At 40.7% G+C, this 16,422-nt stretch overlaps 1 pseudogene; it reads right to left on the bottom strand.

Annotated features, from left to right (window-relative positions):
- Nucleotides 1-14,613: 14,613 nt before the first annotated feature.
- On the bottom strand, nt 14,614-15,556 carry LOC100666874 (olfactory receptor-like protein OLF3; annotated as a pseudogene).
- Between the last annotated feature and the right edge of the window lie 866 nt (nt 15,557-16,422).

Raw genomic sequence — 16,422 nt, 5'->3', positions numbered from 1 at the left:
GACCACATCTACCACAGCCTCCACCAGACTGAGTCCAGTACAACTAGATGGTGTCTGGCTACCACCACTGACTGCTCTGACAGGAATCACAATAGAGGGTCCTGGACAGAGCTGGAGAAAAATGTGGAACAAAATTCTAACTCACAAAAAAAGACCAGACTTACTGGTCTGATACAGACTGGAGAAACCCTGAGAGTATGGCCCTGGACACACTTTTAGCTCAGTAATGAAGTCGCTCCTGAGGTTCACCCTTCAGCCAGATTAGACAAGCCCATAAAACAAAATGAGACTAAAGAGGCACACCAGCCAAGTGGCAAGGACTAGAAGGCAGGAGGGGAGAGGAAAGCTGGTAATAGGAAAACCAAGGTTGAAAAAGGAGAGTGTTGGCATGTCGTGGAGTTGTTAATCAATGTCATTAAACAATATGTGTACTAACTGTTTAATGAGAGACTAGTTTCCTCCGTAAACCTTCATCTAAAGTACAGTAAAAAAAAAAAAAAAATGAAGTCTTTGACAACTTCAATCTTTTCTCTGTTTATCATGATGTTGCTTTTTGGTCCAGTTGTGAGATTTTTTTTCTTTCTGTTGAGGTGCAACCCATACTGAAAGCTGTGGTCTTCAATCTTCGTCAGAAAGTATTTCAAGTCCCTTTCTCTTTCAGCAAGCAAGATTGTGTCATCTGCATAATGCAGACTATTAAAGAGTCTTCTTCCAATCCTGATACTGTGTTCTTCTTCACATAGTGAGATCCTCAGATTATTTGCTTAGCATATTTGTTTTACGGGCCTGTCTATCTTTGGCTGAAGGGAGAATCTCAGGAGTGACTTCAGTACTGAGTTAAAAGTGTGTCCAGGGACATACTCTCAGGATTTCTCCAGTCTCTGTCAGAACAGGAAGCCTGTTCTGTTCTTTTTTTGTGAGTTAGAATTTTGTTCCACATTTTCCTCCAGCTTTGTCCAGGACCCTCTATTGTGACCCATGTCAGAGCAGTTGTTGGTGGTAGCTGTGCACTGTCTCATTGTGCTGGACTTAGTCTGGTAGAGGCTGTGATAATGTGGTCTTTTTGTCCTTTGGACTAATCTTTCCCTTGTGTCCTTGATTTTCTTCTTTCTCCCTTGCTCCAGATGGGGTGGGACCAGTGGAATATCTTAGATGGCTGCTCCCAAGCTTTTAAGACCTCAGACCCTACTCACCAAAGTAGGATGTAGAACATTTTCTTTATAAGCTATGTTATGCCAATTGAGCTAGATGTCCCCTGAGACCAAGTGCCCAGCCCTTAGCCCAGTAATTAGGTCCCTCTTGGAGTTTGGATGTGTCTGTGAAGCTTCCCTGACCTTGCTTTGGTCAAATCGTACTGATGACTTCCCCAGAATTGTATACTGTCTTACCCTTCACCAAAACTACCACTTATCTATTGTTTAGTGTCCCCCCGCACCACTGTTCCACACACACTTCTCTCCTCCCTAGTAACCATCAAAGAGTGTTTTCTTTCTGTGTGTAAATCTTTTCACGAGGTTTTATAATAGTGGTCTCATACAGTATTTGTCCTTTTGTGATTGACTTATTACACTCAGCATAATGCCCTCCACATTCATCCATGCTGTGAGATGTTTCACAGATTCATCATTGTTCTTTATTGCTGCATAGTATAGCATTGCGTGTGTGTACCATAGCTTGTTTATCCATTTATATGTTGATAGACACTTAGGTTGTTTCCATTTTTTGCTCTCATGAATAATGCTGCAATGAACATAGGTGTGCATATGTCTATTCCTGTTATTTCTCTAGGATATATTTCTAGGAGTGGGATTGCTGGATCATATGATATTTCTATTTCTAGCTCTTTAGGGAAGCACCATATCATTTTCCAAAATGGTTGTATCATTTTACATTCCCACCAGCAGTGCATAAGAGTTCAAAGCTTCTAGCAGGGGCAGGGTTTTGGGGACCATGGTTTCTGGGGACATCTAAGTCAATTGGCATAATAAAATCTATTAGGAAAACATTCGGCATCCCACTTTGGAGAGTGGCATCTGGGGTCTTAAACACTAGCAAGCAGTCATCTAAGATGCATCAACGAGTCTCAATCCATGTGGATCAAAGGAGAATGAAGAACATCAAGGACACAAGGTAATTATGAGCCCAAGAGACAGAAAGGGCCAGATGAACCAGAGGCTACATCATCTTGAGACCAGAAGAACTAGATGGTGCTCGGCTACAACTGATGACTGCCCTGACAGGGAACACAACAGAGGACCCCTGAGAGAGAAGGAGAACAGTGGGATGCAGACCCCAAATTTTCATAAAAGACCAGACTTAATGGTCTGACTGAGACTAGAAGGACCCTGGTGGTCATGTCCCCAAGATCTTCTGTTGGCCCTGGACAAGAACCATTCCTAAAGCCACCTCTTCAGACAGGGATTGGAGTGGACAATGGGAAGGAGAGGGATGCTGGTGAGGAGTGAGCTTCTTGGATCAGGTGGACACTTGAGACTATGTTGGCATTTCCTGCCTGGAGGGGAGATGAGAAGGTAGAGGGGGTTAGAATTTGGCGAAATGGCATGAAAAGAGAGAGTGGAGGGAGGGAGCAGGCTGTCTCATTAGGGGGAGAGTAATTGGGAGTATGCATTGTTGCTGTTGTTAGGTGCCATCGAGTCAGTTCTGACTCATAGTGACCCTATGCACAACAGAACGAAACACTGCCCGGTCCCACACCATCCTTACAATAGTTATTATGCTTGAGTTCATTGTTGCAGCCACTGTGTCAATCCATCTTGTTGAGGGTCTTCCTCTTTTCTGCTGACCCTGTACTCTGCCAAGCAGGATGTCCTTCTCCAGGGACTGATCTCTCCTGACAACATGACCAAAGTATGTAAGACACAGTCTCGCCATCCTTGCCTCTAAGGAGCATTCTGGGTGCACTCCTTCCAAGACAGATTAGTTTGTTCTTTTGGCAGTCCATGGTATATTCAATATTCTTCACCACAATTCAAAGGCATCAACTCTTCTTCGGTCTTCCTTATTCATTGTCCAGCTTTCACATGCATGTGACGCTACTGAAAATACCATGGCTTGGGTCAGGTGCACCATAGTCTTCAGGGTGACATCTTTGCTCTTCAACACTTTGAAGAAGTCCTTTGCAGCAGATTTACCCAATGCAATGCGTCTTTTGATTTCTTGACTGCTGCTTCCATGGCTGTTGATTGTGGATCCAAGTCAAATGAAATCCTTGACAACTTCAATCTTTTCTCTGTTTATCATGATGTTCCTTATTGGTCCAGCTGTGAGGATTTTTTTTTTTTTTTTTATGTTGAGGTGCAATCTATACTGAAGGCTGTGGTCTTTGATCTTCAATAGTAAGTGCTTCAAGTCCTCTTCACTTTCAGCAAGCAAAGTTGTGTCATCTGCATAACGCAGGTTGTTAATGAGTCTTCCTCCAATCCTGATGCCCCATTCTTCTTCATATAGTTCAGCTTCTTGGATTATTTGCTCAGCATCACAGCAACACACAAGCCCACACAATACGACAAACTGACAGATACGTGGGGTTGGGAGTATGTAGCAAGGCGTATATAAGTTTTTGTGTGAGAGACTGACTTGATTTGTAAACTTTCACTTAAAGCCCAATAAAAATTATTAAAAAAAAAAAAAGAGTTCCAAGCTTCCCGCAGTCTCTCTGATATATTTTTTTTTTTGGATTCATGCTAGTAATGCCGAGGTGAGATGTTGTCTCATTATAGTTTTTATTTACATTTCTCTAATGGCTAGTAATCTTGAGCATTTCTTCATGTGTCTGTTATTTGCCTGAATGTTTACTTGGTGAAATGTCTGTTCATATACTTTGCCCATTTTTTAAACTGGGTTATTTGTGTTTTTATTGTAGAGGTGTTGGATTTTCCTGTAGATTTTAGAGATCAGACTTGTCGGACTTGTCACAAACAAAATTTTTTTCCCAGTCTGTAGGTTCTCTTTTTATTCTTTTGGTGAAGTCTTTTAATAAGCATAAAAGTTTTTTAGAGAATTCTAGATATTTCACTTATCTTCTGGTGCTTGTGTACTGTTAGTTATGGTTTGTGTGCTATTCTTGCCTTTTATTGGGACCTCTACTATTGACTGTATTTTTTCTTCTATGATCTTTATAGGTTTTGGTTTTGTATTTAGGTCTTTGATACATTTTGAATTAGTTTTTGTGTATGGTGTGAGGTATGTGTCCTGTTTCATTTTTTTACATATGGACATCCAGTTTTGCCAGCACCCTTTGTTGGAAAGACTGCCTTTTCCCCATCTGATGGACGTTGGGCCTTTGTAGAAAATCAGGGACTGTAGGTAGTTGGATTTACATCTTGGTTCTTGTTTCTGTTCCATTGGTCAATGTGTCTGTCTTTGTACTAGTACCAGGCTGTTTCGACTATAACAGCTGTATAGTAGGTTCTGAGGTCAGGTAGTGTGAGGCCTCCTACTTTATTCTTTTCCTTCAATAGTGCTTTACTTCTCTGAGGACTCTTTCCTTTCCATGTAAAGTTAATGGTTAGTTTTTCCATCTCATTAAAGAATGCTGTCGGTATTTGAATCAGAATTGCATTGTATTTTTAGGTTTTTTTGAGTAGAATTGACATTTTCACTATGTTGAGTCTACCTATCCATAAGCATGGCATGTTTTTCCATTTATGTAAATCTCGTTTGGTTTCTTGTGGTAGTGTTTTGTAGTTTTCTTTGTGTAAGTCTTTTACACTCCTGGTTAGGTTTAGTCCTAAGTGCTTTTTTTTGGGGGGGGCTATTACATATGGTGTTGCTTTCCTGATTTCCTTTTCATAGTCCTCTTTATCAATGTATAGGAATCCAACTGATTTTTATGTGTTTACCTTGTATCCTGCTAATCTGCTGAACCTTTCCATTAGTTCCAATAATTTTCTTGTGGAGTCTTTTGGGTTCTCTATGTATAACATCATATCATCCACAAATAGGGATAGTTTTACTTCTTCCTCACCAATTTGGATGCCTTTTATTTCTTTTTCTTGCCTTATTGGTCTAGCTAGGAGTGCTGATAAAGGGCATCCCTGTCTTGTTCCTGTTCTCAGACGGAATGTTTTCAGCCTCTCTCTGTTAAGAATGATAGTGGTTGTTCTCTTTATGTAGATCCCCTTTATTATGTTGAGGAATTTCCTTTCTATACCTGTTTCTGAGAGTTTTTTTTTTATATATCAGGAATGGGTGTTGGACTTTATCAAATACTTTTTCTCCATCAATTGAGATGATGACGTCATTCTTTTGTTTTGTTTATATGGTGGATTACATCGTTTGATTTTCTAATGTTGAACCATCCTTGCATACCTGGCATGAATCCCACTTGGCCATGTTGTATTATTTTTTTTATATGATGCTGAATTCTATTGGCTAGGATTTTGTTGAGAATTTTTGCATCCATAGACGAACACCTTTTTTAAATACTGCTTTTTACTTCTGGATTCTCTGATTGTGACATGTGGTGCTCTGTTGCACATTTTAAAAATTAAATTAAAATTTTGCATTTTGACTTAGAAGGAAGCAAATATAAGACATATTTTAAGTGGCAACACATTGTCAAGAATTGCATTTTGGAGCTGGTAAATTAAAGAAGGTGATAAGGGTCAGGCTTGAGAAGTCTTGTCATGCTGTCTCATCCAGGTGATCATATGAGAGGAAATAATGCACCTTGTGGCTCTCTCCTTTTCCTGAAGCTGGGAAGGGACTGTGAACCACAGGATGTCATTGTCAAGGAACAAATCAAAGTCAAAGATACATTAAGCAGTCCCCTCACCAACAAAGAGAGCTCAAATACTTGCCACCATCATTGACTTTAACTAAGAGGTGATAGAAATTGGCTGCATATTCCCACCTATTCTGTTTGTATGTATCCTAGATGGTAGGTTATGGTTTGGAGACACTGGTGTGATGGAAAAATAACTAACTGGAATTAAATTGACTTACTGGCTCCTGGGTATCTCCCTCCCTGAGCCCACTTGCACTCATCCCATCTCAAATGACTGACATTTTTCTCCATAGGAAATCTGATCTCCCCCTTTGTGCTGTGAATCCTGTACCCAGACCCATATGACCAGAAGGTAGTAGTCTAGCCTGATAAAGACCACCCCAAACCTTCACCTCCTGCAGATATGCCCGTACATCAGGAGGTACCAAGGCTCTTCTACTCAGAGATTGATCTTTGGAACTCTTAGTAATCTTGTGTTTGTACCTTATTTAAATCACAAGCAATTTCTAAAAATGTCGTGGACTGAAGCATGCCCCCTCTTAACTTCCCGTGTATTCTCTTCCTCTGATTACTCTGCCTTTTGAGTACAGGTAATGAAACCCATATACAGCTGTCCAAACCAGATGTGATCTGCTTACAGCTTGTGATGAGATAGTGCCATTGAATATGTGAACAAAATCATCCTTGTACTTAGGGTGTCTGTGACAATGAGGGTAGCTAGCTGTAGATACTTAAGGTGCAGGGACACTTGGATTACCCAGCACCCAAAGAGCCTATGGTTATTTTTATATCATAATTCTTTCTTTGTTTATGAATAAATTAAGCCTGAAAAATCATTCTTACTCCAAGAGATAATTTGTGTAAATTACACAAACCAAAAACCAAATCTTTTGCCATCTAGTCGATCCAACTCTAGTTAAGTTGTTGTTGTTGTTAGGTGCCATTGAGTCAATTCTGGCCCAGAGTGACCCTATGTGCAACATAAAAAAAAAAAAAAAAAAAAAAACTGCTTGGTCCTGCTGCATCCTCACAATTGTAGTTACGCTTGAGCCCGTTGTTGCAGCCACTGTGTTGATCTATCTCATTGAGGGTCTTCCTCTTTTTTGCTGACACTTTACCAAGCATGATATCCTTCTCCAGAGTCCCTCCTGATAATAGGTACAAAGTATGTGAGGCAAAGTCTCACTATCCTCGCTTCTAAGGAACATTTTGGGCGTACTTCTTCCGAGACATATTTGTTCTTTTGGCAGTCCATTGTATATTCAGTATTCTTTGCCAACACCAGAATTCAAAGGCATCAACCCTTTTTTGTTTTTTTAATCATTGTCCAGCTTTCACTTGCATATGAGGCGATTGAAAATACCATGGCTTGGGTCAGGTGCACTTTAGTCCTTAAAATGACATCTGTGCTTTTTAACACTTTAAAGAGATATTTTGCAGCGGATGTCCAGTTACACAAACCAGAAAACCAAACCCTTTACCACTGAGTTGATTCCAACTCATAGCAACCCTAACATTACACAAAACCAAAAGCCAAACCTGTTGCTGTCAGGTTGAATCTGACTCATAGCGACCCTAAAGGACAGAGTAGAACTGCCCCCACAAGATTTCCAAGGAGTGCCTGGTGGATTTGAACTGTCTACTTTTTTTTTTTTTTTGGTTAGTAGCTGTAGCTCTTAACCACTATGCCACAAGGGTTTCCAAGTTACACAAAGGGAGACAAAAAAAGTATGAAATGCTTTTGAGCTCTTTATATTTATTCTATAGGTTCAGAAGTTTAGCAAATCCCTTTGCAATGTATCTATCAGAGAAAGAAGAAACCCTTCTTTTATATCCCATGTGCAAAAGGAAACTTTGACATACAAAAGCATCGCTGTCAAACTCTTCGGTTATAAAAGAGAGAACCAAGTCACCGCAAAGGGGAAAGTCAGTTCAAGGACCTGCCGTGGAAGCTGATTACAAACAGGCACTTTCATAAGCCAATGCTGGGATGCTGACTGGGATAATCTCCAGTTCTGCTTTTACATACTAAACAATTGAGGCAAAAGGACATTATCAGAAGATGACTGAAGAAAACTGTGCAGGCGATGACTGATAATGAGTTACTGTATTCTCAATACCAAATAAAGAGACTTGCTGAAAAGTCTAACTGATGCTAATCTCTTTCAGTTCTGAATCTCTCTCATATTAAGAAATAGAAACAATAAGCTATGGCCTTGATAAATACAATGTAGTAGCCCTGGTCTTTGGCCTGTAATTTTCTTTAAAGGCCAAGGAAGACATTGTTCACAAATAGAAACACCCATGGCTAGTCTGCCATGCTTCTGTATCATCTTAGGTTCTTTAAGGTGTCTCTCCCTGGGAGGGAATGAGTGATGTTGCCAATAAGTTTAGATTTCCCAGTGCAACTCCCACCACTGAGTTCTACATCTGTGTACGGATCACGCATTCATGCTTGCCCTCACTCATTACTGGGAGAGGAAGGAGAAATGGAATGTGGATGCAATATCAGCGGAAAAAAGGGTGATATGAAAAAAAAGAAAAGGTTAAAAAGGAAAATAACACAAAAATGTCTAATTTTTTTTTAAATAAGTGACATGCAAATATAAGTTAAAGATAAACGGACTGGTTATCTCATAAGTAAAGAATTTCACCTGTGGGAACTGTGCTGTTCTAAAAATTATCCATAGGAGACCAGGTGGACAACAGTTACTCTAAAGCATGGATGAGAAGGTTAGGGGGCAGTGCGACTAAATTAATAGGAGAGGAGCAACCTGAACAGAAATAATGAGAATGTTGGCGTAAACTGAAGACTGTAACTGATGTCTTGGAACATTGTGTGTAGAAGTTGTTGAATGGGAGCCCGTCTAACTGTGTATACTTCCACCAAAAGTATAATAAAATATATATTGTAAATGAATGGTCAAATGTATTGTAAAATCTGAGGATAATAGCAAAGGTAAACAGTATTCCTACCCCAAATTTTCTTGCTGGAACTGTGATTCAAGCTTCCTATGGTCAAATATCACCAGTATACTTCTCAAAATAAAACTAAGTCAATATGGACAACTTGAGGTTTTCAAAAGATGTTCATTGGCTATGTTGCTTTCTACTCCCACCCCCTCTTCCTTACTCATACACACACACACACACACACACACACGCACACACTCACACAAACACACAGTGCTTGGAACCACATACAGCTTAAAGCTGATTATTCAGGTGAACTTGTCTCCTGACCACCACCTTTTAAGACTGGGCCTGTAAGCACAAACCTGTCCTGTCCTGATTTCAAGGAGCTAGTTCATGCTACGGGAAAAGTGGGGTGCTGTGGGAAGGAGTGGAGTGCTGTAGGATAAGTGGGGTGCTATGGGGAGGAGAGTGCCGTGGGGAGAAATGGCACACTGTGAGGAGAAGTGAGGTGATGTGGGGAGAAGTGGGGTGGTGTGGTGAGCAGTGGGGTGCTGTGAGGACAGGTTAGGTGCAGGGAACTTGGCCTGGAGCAGCCAAGCCTGGGATTCCTATGGCAGCAACCAGAGCCCCGTGCCAGGTGCAGCTCTTCTCAGAGGTGTCTGTAAGAGCTTACTTGGCTTTACTATCCAAATTGTATTTTCCTATAACCAAATGGACATTCATACCACCAGTAACCAAACTCACTGCATTTGTCACCTGAGCCTACAAGTGTAGGAAGAGGCTGGGGCTACAGAAATCCTGGCGTTGTGGCTCATGGCCCTATGTAAGCTCCAAGACATCTCTGAAGATGAAGACTTACCTCTAGGATGATGGGCCATATTGCCCTTGCCAGAGAAGAGAGCTGGGGAGGATGTGGGGTTTGAAAAAGTAACTACTTTTCACTCAGAGTTAAATTCTGTACAGGCTATTCAGGGAGTGCTTCTTAGGCTTCTGTAACCTCTTTGGGGCGGCAACGGGTTTAGTTTGGTTTGGTTTTAACTTTACATTCACATAACAGCTTTTAATGTTTTAACATGTATCATGTCATGCCTATTACTTTATTAATTCACTTTCAATAAACATTATTGGCTGTTTGTTATAGCCCTGTTCCTTTTCCTCCAGTAACATAGGGGAAGCTAAAATTATTTCTTTTTCTATAGACACGGGAGCCAATATCAGAAGAGAAATTGGAAAGATTACCAAGAGTCTATTTTGCTTGGTATTTTATTTTCTTCAAAATTAGTGAGACTTATTATAAGACAAGGAAAGGTCTTTAAAATAAATTTTCACTACAGAAAACTTTATAAAGATACAATTCTGCTAAGTGCTATCAAAAAGTGGCAAATCCTTATTGTTGTTAGTTTCTCTTGAGCTGATTTCAACGCATGGAGACCCCATGTATGCAGAGTCGAACTGCTCCACAGGGTTTTCAAGGCTGTGACCTTTTGGAAGCAGATGGCCAGGCTTTTCTTCAGAGACACCTCGGGGTAGGTTTGAACCACCAACCTTTTGGCTAGTAATTAAATTAGGATCTCTGTGGATGGGGCATGGGCATTGCTATGCTTTTGACTTCCCAGGTGATTCTAATCTGCAGTCTTCATGCCACAGGTAAAGGTAGAGGGAGTCTTCAATGGCAGCTAGCTCAGGAACAAGGCCATCTGAGAGCTACTAGACCCTCCTGAAGGTGCTGCCCTGGTAAAATTTGAGCTACAAACTGAGATTGGGAATGAATGCCACACTGGGATGGTATAATAGGGGACTGATTTGACCAGCAGGACCTAGGTGGACAGAAGGATCCCTCAAAATAGAGTAGGTCAAAGTGGGCAAAGCCCAAGGGTGTGGACTACACTGGCAAAAACTGGCGGGGCAGAGATCCAAGCCCTGTAAAAAAAAAGTCCTGTAGGTCCAAGTTAATTAACCAGGACTATTGTCTTGTGTTCTCTGTGCTTTATACTCACTTGTATTTGTGCCAAAATAAGTATTCTTCTACACATAAATGAGTATTTCTCAGTCTTTTATTCATTATTATCCCCCAAGGAAACTTTCTAGATATTGTTTTCCTCATCACTCTCCCCCATGAAATATTAATATCACAGACACACTGTATGTATGTTTTTGCATTGTAGTTCTTGGGGGATCAAAATTCATTGCAGTATCTAAGATGCTTTTTTGTGCAACTCTTTCCTTGACCGAGTTTTTGCCCACTGGAGGCTGTATTGGTTTCCTAGAACTGCCATAACAAAGTGCCAGATATTAGGTGGCTGTAACAACCGAAATTAATTTCATCATAGCTCTGGAGGCCAGAAGTCCAAAATTAAGGTTTAGGCAGAGCTATGCTCTCTAGGAACACTCAAGGGGTGGAATCCTTCCATGCCTCGTCCAGTTTCTGGTGGTTTTGACATTCCGTGTCTTGTGGCAGCATCAACCAGTCTCTGCCTCCATTGTTACATATCCTTTTCTTGTGACTCTGTGTCTGGTCCTCTTCTTATAACGACACCAGTCATATTGGATCAGGGCCCATCCTACTCCAGTACGACCTTGTGTTACGTGAAATAACTACATCTGCAAAGACAACTTTTAAATCAGGTCACATTCAGAGGTATCAGGGGTTAGGTCTTCAGCATATCTTTTTGAAGGACACAAATTTATCCAGAACAGAGGCCATATCTCCCCGCTGTGAATGCATGAGGTAAAATCTGCTCTTTGTCACAGAAATATCAGAGCTCTGTTTTCAAGAGATTTTACTGCCACCTCTCATTCTTTCAGGCCCCTTAGATTGGATTGGGTAGACCAGCAAGTTGGTCTGAAACATATAGCATAGGGAAGGCAGGGGGGTTAGGGAAACAGGAAAGATGCACTATCAGAAAGTAATAACAATAGGTAACAGATATGAAAATTTCCTGTGTGTCAAAGAGGGTACAAAGTGTTTCACATGTTTCACTTAGTCCTCTCAGACCTCTCATGAGCAGCTTACATTGTTCATCACTAGTTGTAGAAGAAAGCTCTGAGTCCCATATAGATTTTGTTACTTGTCCAGGATTAACATATTATGTTAATTGTCTTGCTATACTTTGATAAGGAAAATGTAGAAGACTCCAAAATGTCAAGGAATAGTGTGCATACAGGTGATGAGAGAAATTTTCTGTGAGATGGCAGGAGAATCATGATATTGAAGATCAGAGTTCACTGAAAGTAGCCGAACCCAATGGTGGCTCTGGAAGGGTAACAAACCACACCGCTCTGACAGAATGACAGAGTGCAACTATACTTTCAGAGACAGGTTTAGAGTTACACGATGCTGGGTTTCAAAGGAATGAGTGGAGGAACACTCAGGTGTAGACCTACAGAGTGTGGACACAGAAGACTGGGCTGAAAAGACCTGTTTGTCATGTAGGCAAATTCTCTACAGCCTACGAAGTACTACTGGTCCCTCAGTTAGTACTCAGCAGATAGCAAAGATGATGCTCAACACACAATTTAACTCCCGACTCATCCATTAGTATTGAGCCCTTAGATCCTGGGCCAAAAATAAAAGTAGTTGCTGTCAAGTCTATTCCAATGCATGGCTGCCCCATGTGTCTCAGTGTAGAGTGGTGCTCCATAGGGTTTTCAATGGCTGATTTTTTGGAAGTAGATCACCAGACCTTTCTCCCAGGGCACCTCTGGGTGTATTCAAGCTGCCAAACTTTCAGTTTGTAGCTGAGTGCTCAACATTTTGCACAATTCAGTGACTACCAGATAAAGACCAGACACTGGGAAGCTGAACCTCAATGACTGTGAAGAATGAAATGGAAGCCTAAGTGGAACAGCTCCATGGTCTCTTAGAAGACTTCACTGACAATATTCCTTCCTGCTTTGAACTACCAGAGTTTCTTCTGTGCATGACTTGTGTTTTCATTTTCCGCTCGCGTCCTACATCCTCTATGGCATTGGCAAACAGCCCACAGTGGGAATCAAAACTATATTTAGAAATGACGACTACCTCAGAATACTTACAACTTTAACAGCAGGGATTGGCAACAGTTTTTGGAACAGATCAGAAAGTAAATATTTTAGGCTTTGTGGGTCTTGTGGTCTTTGTCAAACAGCACTGCCATTGTAGCAGTAAAACAGTCATAAACTGAACTAAACATAGAAAAAAAAAAAGAAGGAAATAAAACAAAAACTGCTTGGTGCAGAGGCAATTCCAGCTCATTGTGACCCCATGTGCTTCAGAATAGAACTGCTCTACAGAGTTTTTAAGGCCATATCTTTTGGAAGGATGTCACCAGGCCTCTCTTCCAAGGAACCTCGGGGTGGGTTTGAATCACCACCCTTTTTGGCTAGTAGAGCACTTAACTGTTCATGCCATACAGAACTCCAAAACAGCCATAGATAATAAGCAGATGAGTACGACTATATACCAATAAAACTTTATTTGTGGACCTTAAGTTTTGAATCTCATATGATTTTCACATGCATGGAATCTTATATTTCTTTTGATGTTTTAAACCGTTTAAAAATGTGTTAAAAATTCTTAACTCATGGGCTGTCCAAAAATAAGTATTCAGCTGCATCTGCACTAGGGGCTTCTAGTGTCAGCTGGCTTTCAAATGGATTTGGATTCTACAAGATTCTAGAAGGCTCTTAATATATAGACTTGAGGGAACCATCTGCACAGCTGGCTGACCCATCCTGATTCCCCAAAATGCATATCTAAAGGAGTATATTTCATTGACTTGTCTGAGGAGTATGTCATTCTTACATTAACTACTATGTCTTTGATATTTTACTTATCACGTTGTTCATTTTCTTATTTTGTCTCCAAAGTTTCAGAGAAAGGGTTTACTGATTTTTAAAAGATATGACAGTTTTAACATTTTGAATGGGACCCATTTATATGCAATAATTTTCTTCTCAATCTGTACATACGCCACTTAGCAAATCCAAATCCATTTGAGAGCCAGCTGACGCTAGAAGCCCCTAGTACAGATGCAGCTGAATACTTATTTTTGGACAGCCCATGAGTTAAGAATTTTTAACACATTTTTAAATGGTTTAAAACATCAAGAGAAACAAGATCCCATGCATGTGAAAATCATATGAGATTCAAAATTTAAGATCCACAAATAAAGTTTTATTGGTATATAGTCATACTCATCTATTTATTATCTATGGCTGTTTTGGAGTTTCTGTATGGCATGAACGGTTAAGTGCTCTACTAGCCAAAATCAGCTTTTCCTTGGCCAACAAAGCTATTTTGTACAAACCATCTACAGTTGAATTATTATCAGGGTAAAATAAAATATTTCACTGATATCCCTCAACTGAATTAAATCAATACCTCAAAAAAGAGCACTCATTTCCACAGGTGGCATATCCTAGAGAAAAACGCCTGAAGCAGCCTTGGTCACAGCACTCTCCTCACATTATCTCAGAGTTGTGACTCACACAGTTGCCGGCTGGGCATGCATATAGCATCAGTATTTTAAGTGAGTTTCACATTTCAGATGTGAAAACGCGTTCTGTTCCCAACGGAAACATCATTAATGTGTTCAAAATGTGAATGAATACAAACTAGTGATCCAAGGCTAGATCCATGAGTAGGTCCATTATTACAAATAACGTGACAACTCAAAACAACAAAATTGTTTCTTTCAAAACCCTCAGGTCACAGGAGTGGAGATTTAGCAAGCATGTGAAGGTCTAATACCGAAGTGCTTAACTTCAAAGAACATTATGCTCTTATATAAATAGTCCCCCACATCCTACATCACAACACAACCACTCAGCCTCCTACCTAACATCACCAGTACATGTTATGTCATCTCCTTCATGGTTGCCATGGTGATGCACTCTCTACCTGTCATATCTGAGTTGGGTGGGGACCAGAGGCAAAGCTCTTTTGTCTGTGTGAAGTTCACGATTCATCAAGTTGCCAGTTTTGAGGTTAACACAGAGAATTGTCCTAAGAGCTTTGCCAAGTACCTTTCACATCCTTATTCCTCACACTGTTAATAATGGGGTTCAGCATGGGTGTTAAATGGCATAGAAGAGTGAGGTCATCTTCTCCCTGAAGACCAAGGGGCTGGAGCAGGGTTGGATGTATGAAAATAGTCATGACACAGCACAAGGCAACCACTGTGAGATGAAAGACACATGTGTGGAAGAATTTTCTCCTTTCCTCTGTGGACTGGAGTTTTAGGATGATGGAGAAGATCCTGATGTAGGACAAGAACCATGTAGAATGGTGTCACCATCTGGGAGGTGCTGGAAACCATGATTGCAACCCCACTAGAGGACATGTCCACACAGGCCAGCCTGAGGACAGCTAGGAGTTCACAGGATATGTGATAGATAAGCTTGTCTGAACAAGTGGGAAGCTGAAAGGTGACAGCAGTCTGCAAGAGAGAGTTTATGGAGCCACTGATCCAGGATGAACTGCCCAACCTAGCACACAGCCCTCCATGCATGAAGGCAGATTATCTTGGAGGACCACGCACAGCCATGTAGCAGTCATATGCCATCACTGTCAGTAGAACAAACTCAATCTCACCCAAGCCCAGGGAGAAAAGTAGCTGGGCTGCACAGTTCAGGTAGAAGATTATGTTCTATAAGAAAATGCACCCACAGCTGAGAGACTATGCTAGTGGCATAAGAGATGTCCACAAGGGAGAGGCTGGTGAGGAAGTAATACATGGGTGGGTGGAGTAAGTTGTCCAGTCTGATCAGAAGAACAGTGGAAAAGTTTCCCAGCACCTTCACCAGGCACATGATCAAGAATAGGACAAAGAGCGACACCTGAGTGCCCCAGTCACTGGAGAAGCTGAGGAGAATAAATTCACTCGCCCATGTCTGGTTATTTGTTCCCATTAAAAAATGTGAGGGTTAATTCATCTGCAGAAACAGTGAGAAATAACAGAATCTGTTCAATCTGAGAACAATGAGAAAGCATGTTGTGTATGTCCAGCCAGCCTTTGCCAGGTGGTTCAGGTCTTCATGAGGCCCCGATGATGGGCTTGATCTCAATATGAATTGCATCTACTCTGCACCAAGGAGACAGGCCAGTGGCTTCATAAGGACTTGATGTGGTTTCAGAGAGTCCAATTTGAAGCCTACAGGTAATGAAACAAAATTTTATTAGTTCTACATAGTCACCAGGGAAAGGAGAGGACGGCAGGGAACAATGGTGGGTAAAATGATAAACAATGAAGAAAAATGTGGTTCAAAAGTTAAACAGCCACCTTCAATATTTAAATTAGACCCAGCATGATGAAACTCATATCTATTACGAAAGGAAAAGATTAGGAAGAGGCAGGTGTCTTATGGAAAGATATGAGATAGAGAACCTAGGTTTTGAATGGATTTTCGTTGTTTTCTGTATGATTTAAGGGTAGATAACAAAATTTTGCACATAAAATGGTTTAATATTATATTATAAGGATGATATTACATAACCCTCCAGTACATTTGCACTTCTATAGGTATCTTATAGGGAAAGTACTTTATAAACAGTTACTGGTAGCCCTATGGCATAGTATAGGTAATAGCAGTGACAAGACCTCTAAACTGGGGTAAATAAAGTAGCAAATTTGTTTTACCCTCATTTCTCCTCCAAAATTCAGACATCAATAAAAATTGAGGCAACGTTTAATAGCTCTGAGGACTTGGTAATGGGCTTGAACACTTTCCAGACTCTGGGACCATTAGTCTTTTTAACACCCTTTGGTTCCTTAAGC

The sequence above is a fragment of the Loxodonta africana genome, chromosome 8 (genome assembly GCF_030014295.1).
Source record: "Loxodonta africana isolate mLoxAfr1 chromosome 8, mLoxAfr1.hap2, whole genome shotgun sequence".
Classification (NCBI taxonomy): Eukaryota; Metazoa; Chordata; class Mammalia; order Proboscidea; family Elephantidae; genus Loxodonta; species Loxodonta africana.
This window is presented reverse-complemented; position numbering and strand designations above follow the sequence as displayed.